Genomic DNA, 11,253 nt, shown 5'->3' on the forward strand with positions numbered 1-11,253 from the left:
GGGCGGAAAAATTTTCTTGACAGAGATAAAAAATTGAAAGAGAAATATTTACAAAATCAATTGAAAATAATTTGAAGAGAAAAAAACTTTTACATCCAAAATAAAAATTTTTGTTATTTTTTTATCAAACAAAAAAAGAGAAAAAATACCGGCCCCTCCGTTCCCCGCCGCCGGCCCCCATCCGCCGCGTCGCCTCGTCGCCGGCCCCGCCGCGTCTAGGCCATGCATCCCCGCCCGCCGTGTGGAGTTCCAGACGTTGGCCTGCCACCCTCCTTGCTCGCCGCTATAGCTCGGCACCTCCTCTCCGTGCATGCTGCAGGCTGCCAGCAAGAAGATGGTCGCAGGAAAAGAATCCAGCAAAGAGAAGAGAGAGGAAGCGGAAAGGAGAAAAGAAAAGGAGAAGACTAGACACTGGATGAAGATGCGAGAAGATGGCGACGTGGGCGTGGGACCCTCCACGTGAATTGGTTTGCGCTTTGCGAACTGGAAAGGTGCAGGTCGGAATGACCGTGAGGTGGACTGTAGAATTAGTACTGGACTGTGGGACCTACCCACGTGAGCGGTCAAATCGACCGTGAGAAGCCGAACACCCGGTCACCCGTAGAACCAGCTTTGCGGGTACCTGCACAGCTAGAAAATGAGCTATTATTAGTATCGGTCATATGGCTTGATTTGTACCGGTTGCTTCAACTTGTACCAGTTGGCCTGTACTGTAGAAGAAAAAAATGAATGGATTCGAACCCACAATCTCAGACCCACGCGTAACATCCTTTGTCATCCCAACTATGCATCACATGTGACTATATGCGAGATGCTTTTTTTTTTTGAAATTAGCCGGGAGGTCTATTTAGTACCGGATCAAGAGACTGACCGGTACTAAATGTCATCCTTTAGCACTGATTGCCGGGCCAAAACACCGACTAGTACTAAAAGGTGATGTTTAGTACCAGATGGTGTTATGACTCGGTACTAAAATGGTTCCGAGGGCTCTCAAATTTGGACTCGGTACTAAAATGGCTTCATGCCAAACTTTAGTATCGAACCTATTATGACCGGTGCTAACGTGCAGGGATGAAAGATCATTTTTCTTGTAGTGCTTCCCTCTAGAGAATACTTGCTACAGACTTAACCTGCAGATTGCGTTGAAATAAGGTTGATTAAGAGTAATCTCCTACCCCATCTTGACCAAGATGGGGCTGGAGAGATAGAATAGAAAGTACTAACATGTATCATGTAGAAATAAGTAAACTATGAAAATGGTTTTCATAGTTTTCCTAGATAGCTAGTGACAATCATTTAATATTACATAAACATCATAGCTGTTTTCTAATATAAGTCAAATCAGAATATTTTTAGAAATGTTTTGATTTATGGAAAAATTAGAAGTGCTTATATTTATGGGCCAAGGACGAAGTGCTAGCTAGGTGATACAAGGAGAACACTTGATTTTCCCTTACCTCCTATCCTCAGTTAAGAACTATTCTAAGAATACCAGAATTAAGGTGTTGGAGCCTTCAAAGGGAACATATCAGGTGCAAACCAATCTCTCTGTACAAATTATAGAAACTTCAAACTGAGCCATCAAATTAACATCCAAGGGGAGGATGTAGAGGTGGGAGGTGGGATTTACAAAAATGTGAGTACCCAATCCAAGGGCGGGTCCAGATTATAAAATTATCCAATTTCCCATGCCCCTTGGATGTTAATACAATGACTCAGATTGAAGTTTTAATAGTTTGCACGGAGATGTTGTTTTGTACCTGATATGTTCCCGCCTTCAAAATGCTCGATGGTTCAAATTTTAGCCTAGATAATCTAAGAGCCGGACTCTTATCCTATACCATTTTGAGATAAAAATATGTAAGAGTTTCAATTGAATTGTGAAGAGAGCATTAAGACCTGATGTTACTATACTAGTCACCAAGGGATGTCATTTACTATACTGTAGTCACCAACACGCTAAGGCAGGCAGTAAACATGCAGATCAGGAATCCCCTGCCATGCTGCCCCCACGCTAATTGGCGTGATCAGTGGGCGCACTGCTGGCGAGAGCGTACGGCGACTAGGTTTTCCGCTATTCCCGACGACACATGACATGGCGCCTGGGCGCGCAGCTAGCCTCGTGCGCCCGGCGGGCCGGCCCCGGCTGGCATGCATAGCCAGCGCCGATCAGCTCCGCCGTCCTCGCTCTAGCGCCTCCACCCACCAGCTCGAGACGGAAGTACAGACACATCATATGTAGCTCGCTGCCTAGCGCGCATGCATGGGCGGATCGGATCGGATCGGATCGGGATCGATCGGTCGGCCGGGCCGGGGCGGCGCACGCGACGCGCAGCAGCCGCGTACGCGCCGATGCGAACCCTGCGTCCTGCCGCCGACCCGCCGTCGGTTCGCCTGCGCTCCCCCATCGCTGACCTGTCGATCGACCTGCGCGCCCACAAGCTGCGCGTACTCCCTCGGCCGGCCGGCGACGAACCCCTCCTCCGGCACTGCACCTGACGGCGGGGTCGATCCGGCCGCTGCGCCTCTCCCTGCCCTTGCTCGTTCTTGATCTCATGTGTGGCTCTAGCCCTTGCTTCATTTGATTGCCGAGGAAAAACACTAGTGAGACACTGAGACGTATACAGTAATCCGGACGGGATTTATTTAGAAGCTTGTGAACGGTGAAAGCGCAAAGATGGGAGCGAGACGCCTTTTAATTTCTTCCGATCGATCGACCTCGCTATCAGCCGCGCTGCCTGCGGGGGCCATGAAGTGTACGCTCGGCATCTGATCAGATCAGATCAGCTGGTTCTATTTGCCCTAAACATGCATGTGTGAGTGTCGGGCCTGCTGGCCATGGCCATGGCCATGTGTCTATGTTCTCTTGGTGTCTTTTCCCTGGGCAAAAGTACGCCTGCTCATTTCTCCTTTTGCTCTCCCCTGCGCGTGCGTCCACGCACAAGGCTACGAACTCTTGGCGGGAGAGAGGGGCCAAGGAAAAAGAGGGGGCGCTGACAGGCGCTTGCCCCTGCCCATGACCTAATTGATGGACCGAGAAGAGAGACTAGCTGGACACAATTACCGCATACGTACTAGCCTAATGCATGCATGCTCCAGCAGCAAATTAAATCGGATCATCAGTTCGATCATCACAAAAGACGTACGACTGCTTTGTAATTCTTCGCGTCCTGGCATATATACTTGCACTGATCATATAAATTAGTCTCCAAATATGGTAGTGATAGATAAAAAATTAAATGATACCAACCGGCCGGGGTTGCAAAACTACCTCTTCGGCTCTTCTCTGTCATGGTGGGTGCAAGGTCAAGCAGTGTTCAACGTTGGTCAGGAGTACTAGCTAGCTAGCTCGCTCGCTCGCTCGCTCGCTTCTATCTCACTCCAACCTGTCGAGAGACAAGAGAGCGCATCGGCCTTTTAGAGAGGGATGGTGACCTTTTCCTTTTATATAAATATATATAAGGAGAGTCTCATATTGCTACTCATCCGACCCAATTATTAGTTATTTTTACACAGATTTTGTTATGCACGTAGACTTAACATATATCTAGATAATAATAAAAATTATGTATATGCATCTAGAAAAGCTAAAATGACTAATAATTTGGTATGAAGGGAGCAATGATGCTTAACACCTAGCTAGCAGAGCCTTCTTATTACTAGTAATATCTGAACATCAAGCTTTATTATTTCAAAATAAAGTACTGTTTTCTGAAAAGTGAAACACAGAGCATGCATGCAACCTGAAGTAAATCCCGTGAGCTTGCAATGCTGAAGGTGGCTTCTAATAGTATACGGTAAGATCCCTTTGAAGGAGAAGCCGACGCACGGAAAGTGTCATATTTATGTAGGACATTTGCGTGGAATTGCATGCATGCATGGTCCCTGCGACAACATCATCAAGTGACGATCTTTTTGGTTATTGGATTTAGCAGAAGTTGTACCAGGCAGATGAAGTTGTACTGCTCGAGGGGAGCAACCGGACGGAACCACCTGAGTAGAATTTTACTGTTACTAATTGGAGACTCCTTTGAAACCGTAAGTGAAGTCATCTAGGATTCTAGATGGACATTTAAAAAAAATAGAGAAGTTCGGACATCACTATGACAACTTTAATCATAATAGTCATTGGGTCTGTTATTTTTCCTAATAAATTACCCATCTCTGTCATCATGAAAATACACTACCTCTGAACATGTATCTAAATTACCCACCTCTAATTTTTTTTAAAGTAATCCCCTAATTTTCTTGTAAATTATCCAACCATGCCATTATAAAAATAATACAAATAACTCCCTAAATTTGCATATAAATTATCCAATTATGTTATTATTAAAAATTAAATTAACCCATAAATCTGAATCTAAATTACATAACTATGATAAAATATTAAGGTGTACCAATATAAAATTATAAATTATTATTTCTATCATTATTAATATATTATTTATATTATTATTTCTATAAAATTATTATCTATGATATATGTCACCATGTATTCATGTATGATGAAAGAGATAAGAATGTCAATTCACAAATAAATCATTCAAATAAAATCTCTTGCAACTAGATAACGATAAATATGTATTTTAAAGTTTGTATTAGAATATTTAATTGATGAAACATGATGTGAGATAGATAATTATGATTATTAGTCATAAGCTTTGTTTTTATCTTAATTGTAATTAGCTCGCACTGAAGCACGTGTTGATAGGCTAGTAAGGATAATTAAGGTGAGGTCCGGCTCGGGCGCCCTCGTGCTTTAATTAAGCACCACCTATGATCTCTACCGCCCATGTCTGACTGTGTGTTGTACTGGATCATCAAGGATTATCTGAAATTTAATTTTTTATTGATGGTTATTTAAATCATAAATTGTTAGATCGTCTTCTTATTAAGAGTCAAATAAAAAAAATGTGATGTATTGATTGTGGGCGTACACACGTAAGGGGAAAGAAGAAAAATGTCTCCGAAAAAATATTTCATGATCAGCTGTTGATTATAATTGGCTGATTGCCATTCAAGTGGTGTTGACAAATGCATTTATCATTGTCTAAATGGCTTGGGTCAACAAATGAATCTGCTAGTGCCATGAACAGTCCTTTTTTATTGCCATCCTATCGGTTTTTGAAAGAAAAAGGAAAAAAAGTGCATCAAACACACGTCCTAGCAGAAGTTATTCCCATGAGATAGACTGTATGCAAGTACTAGCTAGTAGGGGACCAAATTTATGATCAACTTGACACTTACGAGCATGGGATGTCCACGAAAAGCTTGAATAATTCTGACTAGCTCCAGCCTTAACTTTACACCTGGAACTGTACTTGTTGTTCAATTAAATGTCAAAAAAAACTTTTTAGACATAGGAGAAACTAAAAATTTCACTGCCCATTTTTTATTTATAGTACCTGATAGAGTGTATATATATACCGTATGCCTGTACATACGTACAAACACAGTATTACTGAACCTAAGAAAAAGACAGCCCTGAATAATATATATAAACCTACGAAGTTAATTCAACAAAAATACCATGCTTCATCAGATGAAATAGTATGATAACCTTTACACTAAAGAGGAGTACTGTAAAGTAAAATAAAATATGGTAACAACAATTACACTCTTGAGCTTTCCATCATCATATACAGATAACCACAAAAAATAAAACAGCTCAAGAAAATGAGCAGGAGTTGCCCTGCAGATATTTTTCTTCTTAATAACAACTATTTCCTTTATTGTGTATACGAGTATTTCAAGTAAGAATATTTTGATGATGCTGCAAAAACATCTTTTTTTTCCGAAACGGACTACAAAAACATCTGAAGTTATTACTTACATACACATTATGGCTATTATTTACTGGTTGAAGGTAATATGCAATAATGTCTTGAAAATAAAACGCATGAATCTATTAGCTTAGGCCAGTCTCAGTGGGGTTTCATGGAGAATTTCATGACATTAAATATCATCAATTTTGCTAATGTGGCAAGGAGAAAGAAGGATGGAGTTTCATGGGATGTGAGAATTTCATCACCATGAAACTCATCTGACACGGTTACCTAGTTCCCAGTCTAAGTATCTGTGTCCATGAAACTCCCACTAAGATTGGCCTACAAATGCCAGTCGTAAAATCATTATAATGCCATACGTTGCATCCCCGGCCTACAAATGCATGACGACGCACATCTACTATACAAAGTACGTTTCAACTGGGTGTTCCTCAGCGCTGCAAATTTTTACGTTTCAACTATGCATTTTCTACTGTGTGTTCCCTGCTGACTGAGTCCAATCCATGAGCTGAATCAGACAGATATACAGATACATCTACGCGCAAAGTCGGATATCGAGGACCACACATATATTCTTCAGAGACAAAACTCAAGACAGCCCAATCCTCGTAGGGTCTCACTGCGCATATGCAGCAATGTCAGTACATCACACCGGCTAGACACGTTTGGATCTCTGTTGCTAAATTTCTCGCTTTCCTTTTCGCGAGATCTGAGGGTGCAGCAGAGCCATCTCCTTTTTATCTGTTCCGATCCCCACATGGAAACTAATGTTCAACAGCGTCAGGTTTGGACGGTATTTGACCACTCATTTGCATTGTTTTGGTAGTAGATTATTCAACAACATGGGGGCTGGGACGACAATCCAAGGGCAAAGTGCCACACATCTTTCATGGCAGCAATAGGCAACTGGGCAAGAGGTACTACTTCCACTATGCAAATCTTGGAGCCATGCTTATCAACCGGAGTGATGTCACACTCGGTTTTAAGAACAAAACCGAATGCATAACTATATATATGGCAGGATCAAGTTTCATACATATAATGACATTATAAGTGAATAATCAGCAACAGTATCACGAAAAAGAGAAACACAACAAATAAAAGTCTATCAGAGTTGTCGGTACACCGGGACCGGGGTACCCCCTCCTACTGCGCCTGGACAAGGACTCGCGTGGTTATCCTAAACTACGCGCTGAAGAGCAGAGCAGCCGGACCCCTGCGGTCCGGAGTCCAACTCGCTGGGCCAGCGGCCCCGGACCTGCTCTCTGCTCGGGGGAGGGTCCGGTGACGCCACGTGTCCCAGAAAAGGCAGCGCCCGGCGCAGATAGCCGGGGGTCCCCGGACCCCCATGCCATCTGGACCCCCCGGCGCGCGGGGAATTAGCATTTCACCCAGGAGAGGTCCAAAGCCGCCACGTGTCCGCGGGCGCGGGCATGAGTCTTCCGCCGGAAGACTCGCCCACCCACCGCATTTAATGCGGGAGACTGAGGCGTGCTCTGTCGCCGCAGAGCACGGGGCAGCCTTTGCCAGACTCCACTGTTGGTCGCGTATTACCAAGGAGCACAGTGCAGCCGCAGGCGCCGCACGCGCGGTGCACGTTAGTCTGCCGCATTAAATGGATGCGACGGCACGGCCCTTTCTATCATGCCGCCTACACAACAAGCTACGCGGCATGAACAGCATGCGTGGCGCAGCCTACCCGGCTAGCTGCAAACGCCGCACCAACATGACAGGGCAAGACCACGCCGGTCAGAGGGTCTGTGCCCGTCAGTACATCCATGCAGACGAGGCAGCGAAATCCCGGAATAAGATCTTCCCCAGGCGTAGCACCATAATAGCGCTAGGCATTATGTTATTTAAATACATCCACGTTGGGTCCACCTGTCGGGGTCCCAACGGCTATGTACGTGCCTCTCTTTGACTATGAAAGGGGAGCACACGCTAGTCTCAGGACAAGTTGACACACACTCTCTCCCTGACACTCTCAGCTCACCAGCTAGAACCACTCTCGAGCAATCTCTAGTGAGCACAGGCAATACAACACACAGTGGATGTAGGGTATTACGCTCCGGAAGTCCGAACCACTCTAAACCTTCTGTGTTCATCGTGTTCTTGCATCTAGATCGGACTAATCCCAGCTACCCCCCGAGTTCCACTACAAAAAATCTGTTGATCCATGACGTTTGGATTTCATCACAGATCACTGAAAAACTGTCATAAAACAGTATCTATGACGATCTCAAATAACGTCATGTACTGAGCGTCACATATCACACCTCGTGACGTTTCTTAAATTTTCGTCATAGATTGCTCGATCCATGACGTTTTGAAATCGTCATGGTATGTCTCCGGGCCCCCGGAAACCCAGCCCAAGCCCGTTTTCTATGACGAAAATTAACGTCACGAACAGTATAATTTTCGTCACAGATTCAATTGCCATTTCACACATTGATGACATGGAGGATGACATGGCTGCTGACATGGTGATGACATGGATGGCAGTGATAACATGTAAATTGACGTGGACGGTGACATGGCTGGTGACATGGAAAGTTAGGCTGACGTGGCAATCGACGTGGCAGATGACGTGGCTGCTGACATCAGCTACACAGCCCATGAGTTGATGGGCTGAATTCAAAGTGGGCTACCAAGTTGGGCCTGATTTCAGGCCTAAATTAATTATCAGCTCACAAAATTTCAGCCCAATATTAATAATCAACTAATAAGATTTCAACCCAAAATTATTAATCAAAACAAGATTAATCCAAAATTCACATCACAGCCATAATAACAAGATTTATCCAGAATTCACATGACAACTTAGCAAAACAATAACATTCCAGAATCCACATGCTCAACAAAAAATAGTTCCATTTGTCCAGAATCTAGAGTTCAAGTCATACAGTTCTCCAAGGCGTTTCAGCCTATTCGGCCAACCGAACGGGGCCAAAAATAACCAGCAACAACAAAATATAGTATTCATCAAGATAACTCAGCAAAATATGAAGGCCACCCAAAAGCTACCAGATCAGACCACCATATGCTCAGCTTTGTCCATTTTGGCTTAGCAGCAGCTCAATTTTCTTCTCCAACTCAGCTTTCTTCTTCCAGTTCTCTTGGTCTTTGATCCTTGCTTGTTCTGTTCCCTGGACTTGATTTTTCAAACCATCCATTTCTTCACGCTGGTTGTTGACGATCGACTGAAGCTCAGAATTGGTTCTTTTCTCCACCTCCAATTCTGCTAGAACATTTTGTAGTGTAGTCCTTCGCTTTGCAACCTGGATGCCCACATTCCGAAGGAAGTGATTGGTTTTTGTGTTTTGATGAAGCACAACACCTACAACTTGGGTTGCAGACTTGGGTTGTCCATCTTCTATTGTTGCAGCCAACTGATTTTCCATTTGAGTCTAGCAAAGATGAAAGCAGCAAACAATAGAAAATTGGTTTATGATCACAAGATATTAGAAAATAAGCATCTCTGAAAAGCACAATTAGATGTTGTCTTACAATAGCAGATTGTATAGTGGGCGTGTATCCTTTCTTTTTGTTGCTTGTAGTGGCACATCTTAAACAAATCAACAGCATCAAGTTCTTTATCCTTGTACTCATCTTCTCTCTGCAAACAACATTTACATGGTGGTATACTTGGTTACACCTAGAACATTATTTTGAAGCAATATAGCAACAAATTGAAGAACAACAAGTAGAAATTTATATTGGTGCAGCAAGAACTAATGGTCCTAGCATCTTATGGAACTAGAAATCTGTAAGCTTAGACATGACTAACTTTTTAGATGAGACAGCAGCATAATAAATAAAGTGCATATTAAACTAACTTGATACAGCAGCTAGCCTATAAGTAGACATGACTTGGTACAGTAACTACAAGTAGACTTGGTACAGCAGCTACAAGTACACATGACTTGGTACAGCAGCTATATATGAGACAGCAGCATAATAAATAAAGTGCATATTAACATAGCTAACTTACCAAATTTTTTTCTACATAAACTGGGTAGCTACAGGAGCCAGTTGTTTGGTGGAACTTTACATCATCTCGATTCTCTTTGTTCTTTCGACTTGCCTCCTACATCAAAAGACAATACATGTAATAAATGTGAAAGATTAGCATGTACAAGCATAGAGTTTTGGGGGACATCCATGAGTCCACAAGGTCAACCCACTGTTCATTACTCATCACTTTTACAGGAGAAGTTTTTCCTAACCAGATGTAGAGGAACATAATCAAAGAAATCTTTTTTCAGCTTGTATCGCTGTTGGCGAACTGCAGATTGCATCATCTCCAAGCAACCCTTTCTGACTACTTCATTACTTGTGTCGATGTCAAACTTTGCCTATCCATATGTTGAAACATGTATAAGAAATTTTGCAACTAACACAAGGAATGAACAGCTTGCAATAAGAAATTACAGTAACTAAAATTCATTTCTAAAATCCAGCAGCTAAAAATGTACAGTCACATTTACATTTCCAGATTTTAGTGAAAAATAATTGTATAAGGTGCAATTACTATTTGCCCACATCTAGGAGTATAATGCCAATATAATTGTAGTCCAGAAAGGCAATTGCAATTAATTTAGGGTAAGGTACTTACACGTAGTCTTCCCAAAAACAGCTCAAACAGCGCAGGGTGCTTCTTGTATTCCTTCCGGTGCTTGAACACAGGAATATGATTCCTGACTGCAATGTTGCATTCAGTGGCATACATTGCAGCAATAGTGCTAATATTAGATGGTTTTGTATTGATATTATTGCATTCTTTCACAGCAACCCCCAAAAATGATCAAATGGTGCTGGGGGGGGACAACATATATTTGTAGACACATTATCTAAGTGAAAATGAGCGCAAATAAGGCGGCGACTATGTAATCGATCCTCATTACTATGTGTAAACTAATCCGGCATGTGATTGAAATTCACTTACGAGGAAAATGATAAATTAAACATGCAAATGCTCGAGGTAATAATTAATTAAATACCTAGCCTTTTGGTTCCGAAATACCGATGTAGTGAAAGCTCATGATCATTTGGCCCACTTGCTAGGCCCAATCAAGAATACTTGGCCTTCATCATGCATGTCGCCATGTGGGTAGTTTTCCCCACCACGCAGATCAGCCAAATGGCAAACAAAAGATACTTACATATCCAATATGTTTGCCTCCAATGTACGGCTTATCCTACGTTTGACATGAGCACATTACAGTCTACTTCATCATCTCATCTTTGTCTAGTTCCGAGCATCTTTATCACTTTATTATCTTGTTCCACACACATCGTATCGGGCAGGCTAGCCCTCGCTTAAACTCTTTTCGTGCATCTCAGGATATCTTGGTCAATAAGAAATTCCGAGAACATAATGCTAGCAGTTCTCTCTGATACTCCACATATTTGAGAGAGAGAGAGACAGAGATCCCAATGCAATGCAAGTCCCAAATTATTGCAT

The sequence above is a fragment of the Panicum virgatum genome, chromosome 9K, assembly GCF_016808335.1.
Source record: "Panicum virgatum strain AP13 chromosome 9K, P.virgatum_v5, whole genome shotgun sequence".
Taxonomy (NCBI): domain Eukaryota; kingdom Viridiplantae; phylum Streptophyta; class Magnoliopsida; order Poales; family Poaceae; genus Panicum; species Panicum virgatum.